The sequence below is a fragment of the Muntiacus reevesi genome, chromosome 11 (genome assembly GCF_963930625.1).
Source record: "Muntiacus reevesi chromosome 11, mMunRee1.1, whole genome shotgun sequence".
Taxonomy (NCBI): Eukaryota; Metazoa; Chordata; class Mammalia; order Artiodactyla; family Cervidae; genus Muntiacus; species Muntiacus reevesi.
Genome location: NC_089259.1, coordinates 3682709 through 3700149, shown reverse-complemented (window position 1 = coordinate 3700149; position 17441 = coordinate 3682709). Strand labels below are relative to the sequence as shown.

The following is a 17441-nucleotide window of genomic DNA, read 5'->3' as shown; positions in this document are numbered from 1 at the left end:
AGCTTAGGGAAAGTTCCTCTTCAAATCCAGTCACCAGGCTCTGTAGCATGCTATCAACAGATCCTTTATATCTGCACCAAATCTGTGTCTTTTGTTCCCTGACAAACATCTACTTCCACTTTGCTCCACTCACTAGTCAGTGTATTTAAATTTTTATTTGTCAAATTGTACATGTTTGGACACAAGTTTTGTATGTATTTTACTGACTTTATGTCCAAGTTGGGTGTATGTTAGATTTGAAAGGAAACTTAGAAGCTATTGTGTTAATATCTTTTAAAGACAGGAAACTATGTGAAGCAATGTTGAAAAAATATCTTGATAGCTTTTGCTATAATGTTCCCAATAACATAAACTCATCACATGACTTTTGGCTTTTTGTCCCACTAAAAAAAGTTTTTTTGATTTAGCTGAAAAACTGTATTTTCCTACTTGAGCTAATAAGGTTATGTAGAATACAATTTCCTTCTCCCTTCCATTAAAAAAAAAAAGTAATAACTCTATGAAAAAAGTCTGATGCATAACCTAATTCTTGTCTTTAAATCCTAGATAAGAAATCCAATCCCTTCAATTGCTTCTCATAAAACTCTCTCAGCAGACTCTTCATTGTTTAGATTCACTCTAATTTTAATGCAATTCATAAAATATAATACCATCAATAAGCTTTTTTTTTTTTCCCAGTCACTCAGTCACATTTGACTCTTTTTGACCTCATAGACTGCAGCATGCCAGGCTTCCCTGTCCTTTGCCATCTCCCAGAGCTTGCTCAAACTCAGGTCCATTGTGTTAGTGATGCCATCCAACCATCTCATCCTCTGCTGTCCCCTTCTCTTCCTGCCTTCAATCTTTCCCAGCATCAGGGTCTTTTCTAATGAGTCAGTTCTTCACATCAGGTGGCCAAAGTATTGGAGTTTCAGCTTCAGCATCAGTCCTTCCAATGAATATTCAGGACTGATCTTTAGAAGTGACAGTTTGGTCTCCGTGTAGTCCAAGGGACTCTCAAGAGTCTTCTCCAACACCACAGTTTGAAAGCATCATTTCTTTGCCACTCAATCTTCTTGATGGTCCAACTCTCACATCTGTACATGACTATTGGAAAAACCACAGCTTTAACTAGATGGACTTTTGTCGGCAAAGTAATGTTTCTGTTTTTAATACACTGTCTAGGTTTGTCGTAGCTTTTCTTCCAAGGAGTAAGCTTCTTTTAATTTCATGGCTGCCATTATCATCCACAGTGATTTTGGAGCCCAAGAAAATAAAGTCTTTCAAAGTTTCTTTTGTTTCCCCATCTATTTGCCATGAAGTGATGGGACCGGATGCCGTGATCTTTGTTTTTTGAATGTTGAGTTTTAAGCCAGTTTTTTCTCTCTCCTCTTTCACCTTCATTAAAAGGTACTTTAGTTCCTCTTCATTTTCTGCCATAAAGGTGGTGTCATCTGAAAATCTAAGATTATTGATATTTCTCCCAGCAATCTTGATTCCAGCTTGGGTTTCATCCAGCCTGGAATTTCACACATAGCGAATAAGTTAAATAAACAGGGTGGCAATATACAAACTGGACACACTCCTTTCCCAATTTTGAACAAGTCGGTTGTTCCATATCTGGTTCTAACCATTGCTTCTTGACCTGTATACAGGTTTCTCAGGATGGAAGTAAGATGGTCTGGTATTTCCATCTCTTTAAGGAAGTGATATTTAAATATATTTTGATCATCATCTGTATTGAAAAATTAATAATTTCAATTTAGCACAGATTGTTCTTAGAATGCTCATATTTCCTTGTGCTCATGGCTTTCTTTTCTATGTAGTCACAAAGCATTTACCTAGAAATTCTGTTTTTCCAATAGAAAAATATTTAGCATTTGTATTCATATTTAGTGATTTGCACTGCTCATTCTTTTAAAGGAAATCTATCTTTATTTCCCACTATATTATCCAATGTTTTATACACCAGCACTTAAAAAGAATTTCCAATGTTAATGTTATTAACATTATTATAATATAATATAATATAGTATATTTTGAATGTTACACTTTCAAAGGAGGGTAGGAAGACCCTGAACTCACCTTGTCCCACAGACTTACTGAAGTTTACACTGAATACAGAGCAACTATTGTTGAGAAAGACCCAAAGACAACTGGAAAAGACCTTCCACGCTGAGCAGCACAGGGCAGATAGGGACAAGGGAGAGTCAAGCCCCACATTCCTGCGTGGTCACCCACACAGGGAAGAGTATCTCTTCAAGAGAGGTTCTGTATGGGAAGGAGGAGCTTCCGTGATCTTGGCTTTGAAGCCAGGAGGCTTACTTTTGGGAGGGCCAGAAGGCTGTGGGAAAGAGAGACTGCTCCCTTAAAGGTACCCAGGAAACTTGACATGCTCCAAGGTCCAGGGCAGAAGCAGGGATTCAAAATTAGACTAGGTCTGACCCATCTGCTCATCTTGGAGAGGCTTCCGAGAGGAAAGAGGCAACTGGAATCCATCCTGGGAACACAGATGCTCATGCGGCCACTTTGGGGAACACGTTCTGTCATGAGGGTACCTGGGCTGTCCACTGCTGCTTTGGGGTCCTCTCTCTAGACTGTTAGCATGGAGAGATTACCAACCCCCCAATGAGCTGACCCCGGTCCCAGGCCACACCAGCCCTTTCAGACAGCCACCCCAGGACCCAACCTCACCCAGGAGCACACCCTACCTTAGAAATCGCTGGTGGCACAACTGCCCGGAGACTCTCTCCACCCATCAGAAGCCCTGTGGCCCAGCCCCAGCCACCAGTGTATGTACACACGCCTCTGACCTCAGGCCCTAGCACTTGGAGACCCTAAGAAAGCTCATCTCACCAGTAGCTGGCACTATCTGTCTTCATCCACCAGCTGCTAGGCACCAGCCCCAGGACACTTGGGCCTTGGCTCCACCTACTAGCAAGTCAACTCCAACTCCGGACTGCTATGGTCCTTAGTCAGAGATCCAGTTCCACCCACGGAGAACTGGCACTGATCCTGAGAACACCTGGGTCCCAACCCTACTGATAAGTAAGTTGACAACCAATTCTTCACAACTCAGACCACTGAACCAGACCACGCACCAGTGGGCTGGAATGAGCACAGTAACTTTGTTCTGCTTAGTAGCAAGTGGACACCAGTCTTTGGAGCAACACAGACCCACAGCCTGCAAATGTCAAGACCCAGCACGGCCACAAGCAGGCTGGCATCAGCTGTGGGATGCCTTGGACACCTCAGAGAGCAGACCAAGGATCCAGCCTCACACATCACTAAGACAGCGCCAGACCAGCTCCAGGATGCCTGGGGTACAACAGAGATTTCAGGACCTGACTCTGCTCACTCGTGGGTCAGCACTAGCCTAAGATGCCCTGGACCATAGCCCCACCCACCAGAAGACAAACAGCACCTCCAAGAAACCTCGGACTCCTCATCCAGTGAATATGAGATCTGGGCCTACTCGGCAGTGGGCAGGCCCAGTTTTGAGATACCCTGGACCCCTCAACCAGCCATGTCAGGAACTACCCTGCTCACCAGAGAGCTGATACTCCGTCTGGGTCCCCTGACCCCACAGCCAGCCATCCAGAAACATACCTCAATGTAACAGAGGCCATATATAACAAACCCACAGCTAATGTCATGCTCAACAGTGAAAAGCATTTCCTCTACAATCAGGAACAAGAAAAGGAAGCCCATTGTTGCCACTTTTATTCAATATAGGTTTTAAAGTCCTGGCTACAGCAATCAGAGAAGAAAAGGAAATAAACCATCCAAGTTGGAAAGGAAGAAGTAAAACTCACTGTTTGTAGATGGCATGATATTACACATAGAATACACTAAAGGCATGACAGAAGAAAACTGCTACAGCTCATCATACCTTTGGTAAAGTTGCAGGATACAAAATTTATACATAGAAATCTGTTGCATTTCTATACACTAACAGTGAAGTATCAGAAAGAGAGATTAAGAGCATGATCTCATTTACCATTGCATCAAAGATAATAAAAGACCTAGGAATAGCATTACCTAAGGAGGCAACAGAACTATACTTCAAAAACTGTAAAATGCTGATGGAATAAATTGAAGGCCACACAAACTGATAGAAAGGTATACTGTGTTCTTGAATAGAAAGGCTCAATATTGTTAAAATGATCATACTACCCTAGGCAATCTACGGACTCAATGCAATCCTTATTGAATTACCAATGAAAATTTTCATAGAATTAGAACAAAAAATTTACAATTTTTATGGAAACGCAAAAGACCCTGAATAGCCAAAATAAAACCAAGAAAGAACAAACTTGGAGAGATTGCAATCATTGACTGCAGAATATACTACAAAACTAGTCATTAAAACATATGATACTGGCAAAAATATACACATAGATCAAGGGAAGAGAACAGAAAGCCCAGATACAAACCCACAGACTTACGGTCAATTAATCTATGCTGAGAAAGCAAGAATACACAATGGGGTGTACGTGGTAAGTTTTGTCCGTCTCTCTGCGACCCTATGAATTGTAGCCTGTCAGAGTCCTCTGTCCATGGGATTCTCCAGGCAGTGATATTGGAGTGGGTTTCCATGCCCTTCTTGAAGGGATCTTCTTGACCTAGAGATGGAACCCACATCTCTTATGTCTCCTGGCAGGCGGGTTCTTTGCCACTTGCCACCTGGAAGCCTGGAGAAAAGACAGTCCTTCCATAATTGGTACTGGGACAGCTACATGTAAATGAATGAAATTAGAACATTCTTTAACATCATATACAAAAACGAAACTAATGTCAGTTAAAGACCTAAATGTAAGACTTGATATGTAAAACTTCTAGAGGAAAACATAATGTGGCCAGAGGCATGCTCTGACATAAATCACAATATATATATATATATTTAGATTTGTCTCCTATAGTAATGGGAACAAAAACAAAAATAAACAAATTGGACCTAATTAAATTTAAAAGCTTTAGCACAGCAACAAGTGATAAGTGAAAGTCACTCAGTCGTGTCAGACTCTTTGTGACCCCATACAGTCCACGGAATTCTCTAGGCCAGAATACTGGACTGGGTAGCCTTTCCCTTCTCCAGGGAATCTTCCCAACACAGGGATTGAACCCAGGTCTCCCACATTGCAGGTGGATTATTTACCAGTTGAGCCACAAGGGAAGCCCAGCAAAGGAAACTGTAAACAAAATCAGACAACCTACAGAATGGAAGATAATATGTGCAAAATATGAGACCAATAAGGAATTAATTTCCAGAATAGACGAACAGTTCATACAGCTCCATATAAAATGCAAACAAAAAAATGAGCAGAAGATCTAAATAGACAATGTTTTTTTCCCTCAAAGAAGACATACAAATGGCCAATAGGCACATGACAAGATGCTTCACATTGCTAATTATTAGAGAAATGCAAATTAAAGCCACAAGGAGACTTCACCTCACACTGGCCAGAATGGCCCTCATTGAAAGTCTACAAACAATAAAAATTTGAGAGGGTGTGGAGAAAGGGAACCCGTTTACATCGTTGGTGGTTCCATTATGGAGAACAGTGCAAAGGTTCCTTAAAAACTAAAAATAATCACTCTTGTCGTTAGCCTCTAAACGTGTCTGCAGCACTCCAGCCTCCCCGTCTTTCACTTTCTCCTAGAGTTTGCTCACATTCACATGCATTGAGTAGGCTACCGTATGATCTAGCAATCCCACTCCTGGACTTATGCTCTGAGACAGCTATAACTAGAAAACATACATGTACCTTGTAGTTCATAGAAACATTATTTATAATAGCCAAAAACATGGCAGCAACCTAGATGCCCTTGGGTAAAGAAAATATGGTAGATAGATAGATGGATGATCTTGGATTTGGTATGAGATTTTAGGTACAGTGCTATTGATATTAGACTTCATTAAGATTAACAATTTCTGCCCTAAGAAAGATATAGTTAGTAAAATGAAAGAGCAGGTCATATACAAAGAAAATATTTGAAAAACATATATCTGATAAAGAACTTATAAGCAAACTACACCAAAAATATTCATAAAACTCAGCAATAAGAAAACCAAAAGATCCAAATAAAAATGGGCAAGAGGTCTGAAAGGACATCTCTCTCCTCTCTCTCTCTCTCACACACACACACACACACAAAGATATGCAGATGCCAATTAAGAGATTTCAAATTTTCTTTTATCAGAGTTTTTAAGTTTTTGACATAAATCTTGGTCATATTGTTATACTTACATGTATTTCAAAAGTATTTCAATTTTATGGTGTTGCAATATTCATTGCTTTTATATTAGGAAAACAATTGGCATGTTTTTAACTTCTACCCTGTAAATACAACATACTCACTTGCTAGTCTCAAAGTTTTCAGCAATATTTTTTTTTTTTTGGTAAATAGACTGTCACGTCATCTGTGAACAAAAGGTTTCATATCTTCCTTCCCAATACATATACTTTATTCATTTTTCTGGCCTTATTGCTTAGCAAGAGCTTCCATTATGTTGACTCAATAGAAGTGTTGAAAAAGGACCTCTTGGCCTTGTCCCCAGTTTCAGAAAACATTGAGTTCCTTATCTTGTATAAGGGGCTTCCCAGGTGGCGCTAGTGGTAAAGAATTCACCTGCCGAAGCAGGTAATGCAAGTCATGTGAATTAGATCCTTAGATCAGGAAGATCCCCTGGAGAAGGAAATAGCAGCCCATTCCAGTATTCTTCCCTGGGAAATCTCGACAGAGGAGCCTGGCAGGCTACAACCCATGGGGTGGCAAATAGTCAAACATGACTGAGCTCACACCCACATCACATCTTGTATAAATATGTTAAATTGTAGGTTTCTTGTAGGTGCTCTTTATTAAACTGAGGAAGAATCCCTCTATTCCTAGTTTTCTGAGACGGGTTTTTATTATAATGTGATCTCGAGTTCATCAAATGTTTTTTTATCCATTAACTGATATACAGGTTTTCCTCTTTCATCTGTTAATATGATTACACTGATTTTTGAATCTTGAGGCATGCTTGCACATTGGAATGAATCTCACTTCATTGTAGTATATAAAACTTTCATGCATTGTTGGATTTGATTTGCTAACATTTTTGAGGGTTTTACATTGACGTCCATGGGAGATATCTGCCCACAGGTGTTTTTTATTTGTTTGTTTGTTTTTCTTGGTGTTGAAATTAGGATGGCCCTACAGAATGGCTTCAAGATTTATTTTCTGTCTTTGGTTTTCTGCAGCTTGAATGTGATAAACCAAGGTGACATTGGATTTTCGCTTGTTTGTGGTTCATTTATTTATTTTGGAATATTTACTGGTTTGTGTTTCCTGAACTTGCTGGATTTGTCATTAAATTTGGAGAGTTTGCAGGAATCATTACTTCAAATATGTCTTCTCTTTTCTTTCTTCTCCTCCTGAATACAAATCAGCTACATCTCTAAAATAGTTCTTAATGTTCATTTCTGTCTCTTCCTCTTTGTGTTTCAGTTTGGAAAACCGTTATTGATTATATTCCAACTCACTTATTTGTTTCTTCCTCAACTATGTTCACGCTACATATGAACCCATCAGAAGTATTCTTCAGTATGGTTAGTTTTTTAATATTATTATTTCTAGCCTATCCTTTTGAGTCTTTCTTAGAGTTTCAATCTCTCTGTTTACATTACTCATCTGTGCACACATATTGTTCACACTTTGCATTAGTCCTTTGCATATTAACCATAGTTATTTTTAAAACTTTATCAGATAGTTTTGACATCAGTGTCATACCTGAGTCTAATTCTGTTGCCTGCTTTGCCTCTTAAGACTGTTTTGTTCTTGCCTTTATGCCATAGCTTATAATTCTTTGTTGAAAGTTGGATATAGTGCCATAGGGACTGAGATAAATAGTGTGTGAGGATTCGTATTGATCTGGCTAGAAATTGGGTTGTGGTTAGTCTTTGCTATAGCTGAATGTTCCAAAAGCATCAGTGTTCATTTCTTGTTTTTTAATATCATCTCTTGTCTTTGGGCTTGTCTAGTTCCTGCCATTTTATCACCTGCAATCCTCTATGTTTATACTGGTCCATTTGGTTTGTTACTTAGGACTGGGGAAAAGTATTCTTTAATCTTGGGTTTCTTATGTGGCTCAGTGATAAAGCATCTGTCTGCCAATGCAAGAGATGCAGGAAATGTGCGTTTAATCCCTGGGATGGCAAAATCCCCTGGAGGACGACATTGGCTCCACTCCAGGTTTCTGGCCTGAAAAAATCCCATGGATGGAGGAGTCTGGTGGCCTACAATCCATAGGGTCACAAAGAGTCAGACAGGGCTGAGTGACTGAGCACATTCTTTAATCTTATGATTAAATCTCAGCGTTAAGTGATCTGTGCCTCAGGACACATTTCTCCATTAGTACAGTTTTCTTCCTACACTTAATAAATACAGGAAGTCTGGAAGGGACTCGTTTGTGAGGGATAAGCTTCTCCAGATGGGAAAGGCTCTGTTATTCGCCCTGCCCCTTCTGGAGAATATCCATCTGTTACAGAAAAATTATAGGTATAGACCACAATATCTACTTTTTCTTTCCCCTGCCAGAGGCCAGAGGTCATCTTTTTACAATCTTCGTTTTGAGAACTTGGTGGGCTTCCTGGAAGCAAACCTCCGGAAGTGTGGGGCCCCTCTAAACCTGCAGCCCCAGGAGTTTCTGGTTCTCCTGTAAGTTCACACTCAGCCCCCACCAGTGCATCAAACTACAGCTTTGGTTTCCCTACACTTTTATGGCTGTAACAGCATCTGCTCCAAGTAAGCAGCTCTCATCTGCGACTCCATGTTCACCTTCCTCTCAGAATTTCCCAATGGAGACATGTCCTGCTTCTCTGGAAGTGAGGCCAACCTCACTTCTCTGGTAGGCCCAAGAAAAATTACTGATTTTCACTGTGTTCGGTATTTTCTTTCTTTTTTTTTTTTTTCTTATAAGGAAAGAACTACAATTTTAAGCTCTTTACATGCTGGAACTAAACCTAGAATTCTCATCTTGCCTAAATTTTGATATCATTTCCAACTCATACCATTTTCATATGTTAATAAAGTTACTAAACTGCTATCATTACTATCTTCATCATGAGTATTCAAATGTGATACACATGTACTAATCTGTAACCAGAAATAACCTCAGGTAACATTCATGAATAAGCTTCTTTAAACTCAATCATTACTTGGAGAATAAAAGTTAAATTCTAGACTTTCTTTAATTTATTATTATTAATTTTTTTTTAATTTGAAAATCTTATTTCAGACTAGGTATGTCTGCATGTTCTCATTTGAAATTGTTCATTAGCCACCAATGCTATATTAGCTTTGATGCCTTAGACTGCTTGGCATGATTGTTTGGGGCAAATGTTAATAAAACCAAGGTCACAGATTTAATCCCTGCATGGGTCAGTTATCTTTCCAAGTTCCACTGCACAGTTTCCCTCCCTTTACAAACTCCAATCAGAAAATTTTACAAATGAACATTATTGTTCACTGAGGGGATATAATTAATGAACATGGATTATATAATTTTAGGATAAAATAACTCAATGTTCACATAATCTAGTAAGGAGACTAGCAGTTCTACAATCTTATGATAGCAGGACATTCAATATTTATGCTTTTTCAGAACTGTGATTAGTTTCACACTTTCCCTTCAAGTGATAGATGATCAGAACATAAAATGACATGATACACCCAGTGTGAAGAATCTGTCTATGTAAATTCGCTAGATCAATGACATCCTACATGCAAATAAATGGGTTTTAGAAATCTACCAAAAAGAAGTCCTATTCATGACTTTTGTATTATAATTTGTGCAAATACAGTATAGATTTTTTTTTTTTTAATAGCAATTTGTGCTTCCCTCATTCAGGAAGATCCCCTGGAGAAGGAAATGGCAACCCACTCCAGTATTCTTGCCTGGAGAATTATATGGAGGAATCTGGTGAGCTGCTGTTCACGGGATTGCAAATGATCAGACATAACTCTATCTGCACCCACTTAAGGTGTGCTTTTACCAGAATATTTACTTTATATATATTATTTCACTTAAGGGAAAAAAAATGCTCAATCTCAAATTTACTTCTCATCTAGATGTTTTTCATAAGAAATGAAATTAAACACTTACAAAATATCAACATAATCTACTGCTTTATTGTTAAAAACACTATTTATAATCTCCAATGATTAGTATTTTCTTAACCTCTCTCTCTCAACTCATTTCTTGTCTCATTCTAAAGAACCTTCTTAGTTCTCCTCTTCACCACTACAAGGCATTTCAGCATTTCTGCTGAATGAGCTATTCTCTGGAAACTTTTCCTCCACTGCCTTTTATAATATTACTTTTTCCAAGGTCCTTTCAGTTTTTACTAACCATGTTTTCTCAGTTTTCTTTGCTGGCTCCAATTTCCATGTTTCTTCCTTATGTATTTGTTTGTCTTCCCTGTATTTTTATCTTTGGGCTTCTCTCTCTAGTCAAAAAGATTTCTGGGTAATCTTAACCATGTTTAATTATTCAACTCCTGCTTTTATACTAGATGTTTGGTTTCCAAATTTCCCCCATGTGTCTTCAAGCCCATAAACTGGACCGATGATTAACTCCTCCATCGTGTCTATCATTCCTTTCACCTTATTGGAGACAAATCAATTATCAGTTTCTCTCAACTGTACCTTCTCAACTTGCCTTGTATCTGGTCTCTCCTTTCTAATTGCTACTGCTATTACCCTGGTGCAGACCCTCGCCACAGCCTGATTTATGATAATATGCTCCTAAATAGTTTTTGCCTCCAGTCTTGCACAATGCACCTGGCTTTTACTGCCAGATTGATTTTTCTAAAATGCAAATCTAATCATGTTTGCCACTGATTAAAACCCTTTAATGGTTCCCTGTTTACTACAGGATAAATAAAAACTCCTCTGTATGACACAGGAGACTCTCAATGTGGCCCCTACCCTATGGCCTCAGATTCCTCTTTGCTTACATCCCTTTACTTTGCCCATCCCTTACAGATTCCCCACTGGGACAGACTGTTCCAGACACCTGTGCCAGATTCACACCTCACACATGGCCCCAGCACACACATACTCTAGTTATTTCCAAATTGTCCAGTGGACAGTTCAGTTCAGTCGCTCATGTCTGACTCTTTGCGACCCCATGGACTGCAGCACACCAGGCTTGCCTGTCCATCACCGACTCCCAGAGTTTACTCACTCATGCCCATTGAGTTGGTGATGCCACGCAACTATCTCATCCTCTGTTGTCCCCTTCTCCTCCTGCCTTCAATATTTCCTGGCATCAGGGTCTTTTACAATGAATCAGTTCTTCACATCAGGTGGCCAAAGTATTGGAGTTTCAGCTTCAGCATCAGTCCTTCCAATGAATATTTCAGGAAATATCCCCTTGGTATCTCTAATCTTCTTGAAGAGATCTCTAGTCTTTCCCATTCTATTGTTTTCCTCTATTTGCATTGATCACTAAGGAAGGCTTTCTTATCTCCTTGCTATTCTTTGGAATTCTGCATTCAAATGGTGTATCTTTCCTTTTCTCCTTTGCCTTCAGCTATTTGGAAGACCTCCTCAGGCAACCATTTTGCCTTTTTGCATTTCTTTTTCTTAGGGATAGTCTTGATCACTGCCTCCCTTACAATGTCACAAACCTCAGTCCATAGTTCTTAAGGCACTCTGTCTATCAAATCTAATCCCTTGAATCATTTGTTACTTCTACTGTATAATCATAAGGGATTTCATTTAGATCATAGCTGCATGGTCTGGTGGTTTCCCCTACTTTCTTCAATTTAAGTCTGAATTTTGCAGTAACAGAAAGACTAGAGATACCTCCAAGAAAATTAGATACCCAGGGAACATTTCATGCAAAGATGGGCACAATAAAGGACAGAAATGGTATGGACCTAACAGAAGCAGAAGTGGACAGTTACTCATCATCAAAAATATAGATCAAACATCACTGTTTCACTACAAAATTTTCTGACATCTTTTAGATTATAAATAGATTTTGTACCCCCACAAAACCCCATGTTTTCAATTCATATTTTTGTGTCCAACTTCCTTACTGGATTTTAAGCTCCTCATCATAAGGAGACTTCTTATTCATCTTAGTACTTCCAGGATATTGTGTATTTCCTAGAAAACAGGAAAATCTGTAAAAGAGTTGCCTGAACTGAAATTGTTATTAATTGGTACATTTAAGCACATAGAAAGCAAATATTTTTCTGTAACTATGTGAAACTTGAGAAGCAATTAAAAGAAATTAGATACTCTTGGCCTCATAGAATCCAAAGTGAACCTGGGTAGAAAGAGGAAACGGCTCTGAAAACACCAGAAGTTGCCTTACTTCTTGGGAAATGTTGTAGTTGAATTCTCTTGGATCCCGATATTATATTCCTAAATAAAAATATATGAAAGTAAGTTAAAGAGGTGTTACACTTTAATTGCAATCATAAAAAACCAGTTTCCTATCTTTCCTTATATTCTACATCAACTAAATACCTTGGAATTAACACAAGAGGAAGAGGGACTGCATGAACTTATTTAAAATACTTTTCTTAGAATAGGAATAAGCTTAAGAGCCAGCCTTAACCTAAGAAAAATAGGAAAAAGGCAAAGAAAATCCTTTATATATTCAAACGTCAATGTTGCTCTTAAATTCTCATTGCTCTCCTTTCTTCCTGCAGGTGAAGTTGTATAAGATTTAGGCCAGATTTTAATTATGAAAAAAAAAATAAAAATTTTATATAAATAATATGTAAATCACATGTATATATTAATTTGAACTATGTAAATATCAGCTATTAACTCTATCTGTTGCTTTTATACAGTTTCATAACTTTGATCTTGATATGCATCTTCAGATCTAGACAAGTAGTCAGACTGACCCTCGAATGAGAAATGAACTACCATTTACTCTGATAAATTAAACACTTTGCCATGTATTTGTCAATAAGTTGGAATGCCTTCACAAAGCACTCTGCTTTGTCAGCAGGTAGTGGTTTATTGCTATCCCCTTCTAATTTCCCCATGGGCGAGTACAAACTTGAGGTTACAGCAAGATGAAAGCGGCAGGTGTCAGATTGTCCGTCTTCCTCTTCAGCTGCCATTTTCATCCTCATTAACTTGCTCACCAGTCCTAGGAGACAGTTTGCCTCATCTCTTAGAAGTGTGAGATGTGAATGATTTTTTTTAAAGAAATATCACCCACAGAGATACTTAAAGAAAGCCCTGTTTACTACCCAATATTATTGTCCATTGAATGGAATTTGGAAGAACGATATCTGGCTCATGGAAGGCAGTGTGGCCTTTTCAGGTTTACTTTTTTATTCACTTTAACTTTCTATTTTCACATGAGTGTGGATGAAAGTATATGCACATGGGAAAAGAATGCCGACTTGTGGGAGATTGGAGACAAAGAAAAAGGGAGGGTCATCAAGTGACATCTTCCTCCCATGAATAATTTGTAGAGAGCAGAGGTGACAATTGAGAATGCAGTGCTGAAGGAACCACTCTCATTTCACACAGTTGATGTACATCTGATAATCACACCAAGTGTGTGATGCAGGATTTAGTCATTTTTATTTCTACATCTTGGTAACATAGGAATTCCATTGTGAGTTGAATTAGGCACTCAAAGTCATATAACTTTATAATTTTGTATTAGTAAGTCAATTAAGTGATTGAAGACTAAATTTTATGGGAAAAATGATATCAAGAATCCACACACTTCTTCCCTAGGGCAGCATTCTTAGAGTGGGGTAAGGCACACCTATAGGATATTTAAGATGAAAAATGATCCATAGCAAAGTATGAGTAACTATTATAAATACTACTTACACTTAATTTTATCTAAAACTACCTTAACATATTAAGCTTACCTAAACTAAAATTTTTAGCAACTATCTTAGGGGTCTATCTGAAAGAAATAAAATTGTTTAAGTGGCAAGTAGCTTCAATATTTAAAATCACACAAAAAATTTAAATATATTCATTTATATGCACATATATTTCTATATTGGGCTTCCCTGGTGGCTCAGTAGTGAAGAATCCACCTGCCAATGCAGAAGATCCTGATTCAGTCTTTGGGTCAGTAAGATCCCTTGGAGGGGAGGGAAATGGCAACCCACTCCAGTATCAGTTCAGTTCAGTCACTCAGTCGTGTCCGACTCTTTGCGACCCATGAATCGCAGCACGCCAGGCCTCCCTGTCCATCACAAACTCCCGGAGTTTACTCAAACTCATGCCCATCGAGTCAGTGATGCCATCCAGCCATCTCATCCTCTATTGTCCCCTTCTCCTCCTGCCCCCAATCCCCCCCAGCATCAGGGTCTTTTCCAACGAGTCAACTCTTCTCATCAGGTGGCCAAAGTATTGGAGTTTCAGCTTCGGCATCAATCCTTCCAATGAACACCCAGGACTTATCTCCTTCAGGAAGGACTGGTTGGATCTCCTTGCAGTCCAGGGATTCTCAAGAGTCTTCTCCAACACCACACTCCAGTATACTTGCCTGGAAAATCCCCTTTGGCAGAGGAGCCTGGTGGGCTACAGTTTTTGGGATTACGAAAGAATGAGATATGACTTAGGACATATCTCATTAATTAATTAATGAGGACAAGTAATTAATTAATTAAATGAGGACAAAACCGTATTTATATATAAATATATATATTATAAATAAATAAATATACGCACACACACATATATATATACAAAATCATCTATTGCAATTGTTTGAAATAAAGTGTTTTAGCTATCATAAAAGGATATTATATTACTGTAGAGGATGGTCTTTGGAGTCAAGAGATCTCTGCTTACCAACATGATCTGGATTTTAATCATGGTTGTAATATTTGCAAACTATCACTTTGGGCAAAATTTTGATTTCTTTCTTCTTTTAATGTTTTAAATTGTGCTAGTAATACCCATATCATAGGATTATTTTGAAAATTAAGATAATATTATAGAAATGCTTAGCACATTACCTGGCACACAGAAAATAGTGAAGAAAACATAGCTATATTAAATATGTCTTGCAACGTAATTTTTAAACTGAGAAAATGAGTCCTTAGGTAGAGTACAGGTAAATTACTCAGCTGCTCTGAGAGTTACATGGACTACTGAATAGGTGGGCTGTGCAGTCTTTGGCTAATCTGCCACTGAGACCACTTACCTACCTCTCGACTTCTTGGCAACCACAATTACCCAAGGAAGATGAGAGCAGACCTCCAAATACAGAGCCTTGGTCTTAGAAAAGAAACTATTAACATTATCACAGCATCTAAGGCTGCTATGAACACTGCAATACTACATTTTTATGGTGAGATGACAGCATATGCCAACCAGATGTTGTTCTAGAAAGTCCAGTGAATACTTTCTTATCCAAAGGCTGCTTTATTCTTGCTTCAGAATAAAATCTATTGGCTTCCCAGGTGGTGCTAATGGTAAAGAATCTGCCTGCTGATGCAGGAGACATAGGACATGCAAACTCAATCCGTGGGTCGGGAAAATCCCCTGGAGAAGGGAATGGCAACACACTCCAGTATTCTTGCCTGGAGAATCCCATGGACAGAGAAGCCTGGCAGACTACAGTCCATAGGATTGCAAAGAGTCGGACACGACTGAAGCAACTTAGCACAATAAGTGATTAAAATATAGTGATGAATATTAGCAATACTGCTGCTATTTCTTTCCTTAAAATTGATATTTATCCTTTACAAAAGATTATAAAATGATTTAAAAGTGTGCACATTTATTCTATTTTGGAGAAAGCTTCTCTTTCTTACCTCCCTTCTTTCTCTTACTTCTTCTCCCCTTTTATATAGAAAATGTGAGGTGACACCATTTGCATGGTGCTAGCTTCTGTTATTGCTTAGAGGAATGAAGTAGAAGTCTACGTCATATACCTGTATCTCTGTTTCTACAGAGAAACAAACAGCATGATTTTCTGGAAATGCACATTAACGTTTACTCCATTTATTGTTGCCCTAGAATAAAATCCAAACTTTTTCCCATGGCCTAGAAGATCCTACACATCTGGACTCTTCCTATTTCTGATTCTATGTGCTGCTTTCTAACCCATTTTTGCTATAATCCCGTAACAGGCAGGTCTTCTAAGTCTCAAAATTGTTCCCACCTCAGGGTCTTTGCCCTTGCCATGTTCTCTTCCTAGAATCATGCTCTACAGAACTCTGAGTGACTAACTCTTCCACTTTGCAAATATCAGCTCAAGTTCAATGTCTCAGGGGGGCTTTCCCACCCAGACACACAGTCTGTAGGAGATTTTTATTTACACAATATCTTGAGTATTTCTCTTATAGCATTTATCAGAGCCTTAAATTGTTTTTAAAATTTATACATTACTTATTGTCAATAATTATTATCTAAATAACCTCCGTCATGAGAATAAATACCACAAAGCAGTAAGGAAATTAATTTTTTTGGTCATACACAAACATTATATAATCCTTGACTATATTCCCCACATTGTATATTTCATATCTATGACTCATTCATTTTGTAACTGAAATGTTATACCTCTTAATCTCCTTCACATATACCTTGCCTCCCTTCATTCCTCTCCCCTCTCTTTCTCTGTATCTGTGGTTTTATTTCTGATTAGTTATATTCATTTGTTTCACTTTCAGAGTTCACATACAAGTGAAATCATACATTATTTGCCTTTCTCTGACTTAGTTCACTTAACAAAATGTGCTCTAAGTTCACTCATGCTGTCATACAAAGTTAAAATTTCCTTTTTATGACTAATAGTCCATTGTGTGTGTATGTATATGTACTTGTGGTGGTTTAGTCACTAAGCTGTATCTGACTGTTGTGATCCCAAGGACTTTAGCCCTCCAAGCTACTCTGTCTATGGAATATTCCAGGCAAAAATACTGTCTCCTGCATTACAAGCAGAGTCTTTGGACTTTCCTGGTGGCTCAGACAGTAAAGAATCCACCTGCAATGCAAGAGACCTAGGTTCGATCCCTGGGTTGGGAAGATTCCCTGGAGAACGGAATGACTACCCACTCCAGTATTCTGGCCTAGAGATTTCCATGGACTGTATAGTCCATAGGGTCACAATTGACCAACTTTCACGTCACTTTAGATTCTTTAGTGACTGAACCAACAAGGGAAGACTGTATGTATATATATATATATATATATATATATATATATATATACACACACACACACACACACACACACACATAGATTATATAATGTATATACATATATACACAAACATGTATACATATATTTCTGCAGCATTATTTACAATAGTTAAGATATGAAAGCAATCTAAGCACTTATCAATATGTGAATGGATAAAAAAGATATAGTGTGTAACTTAGTTATTGTATTTAATACTGCATTAAACATTGAGATGCATATATCTTTTTGAATTAGTGTTTATGTTTTCTTTCGATATA

The 17441-nt window shown here is 38.2% G+C and overlaps 1 long non-coding RNA gene across 1 annotated transcript in view; it reads left to right on the top strand.

Moving 5' to 3' along the window:
- Window positions 1-17441, top strand: part of LOC136144414 (uncharacterized) — a 170313-nt gene that overhangs the window by 118431 nt on the left and 34441 nt on the right. The gene's annotated exons all lie outside the window — the stretch shown is intronic.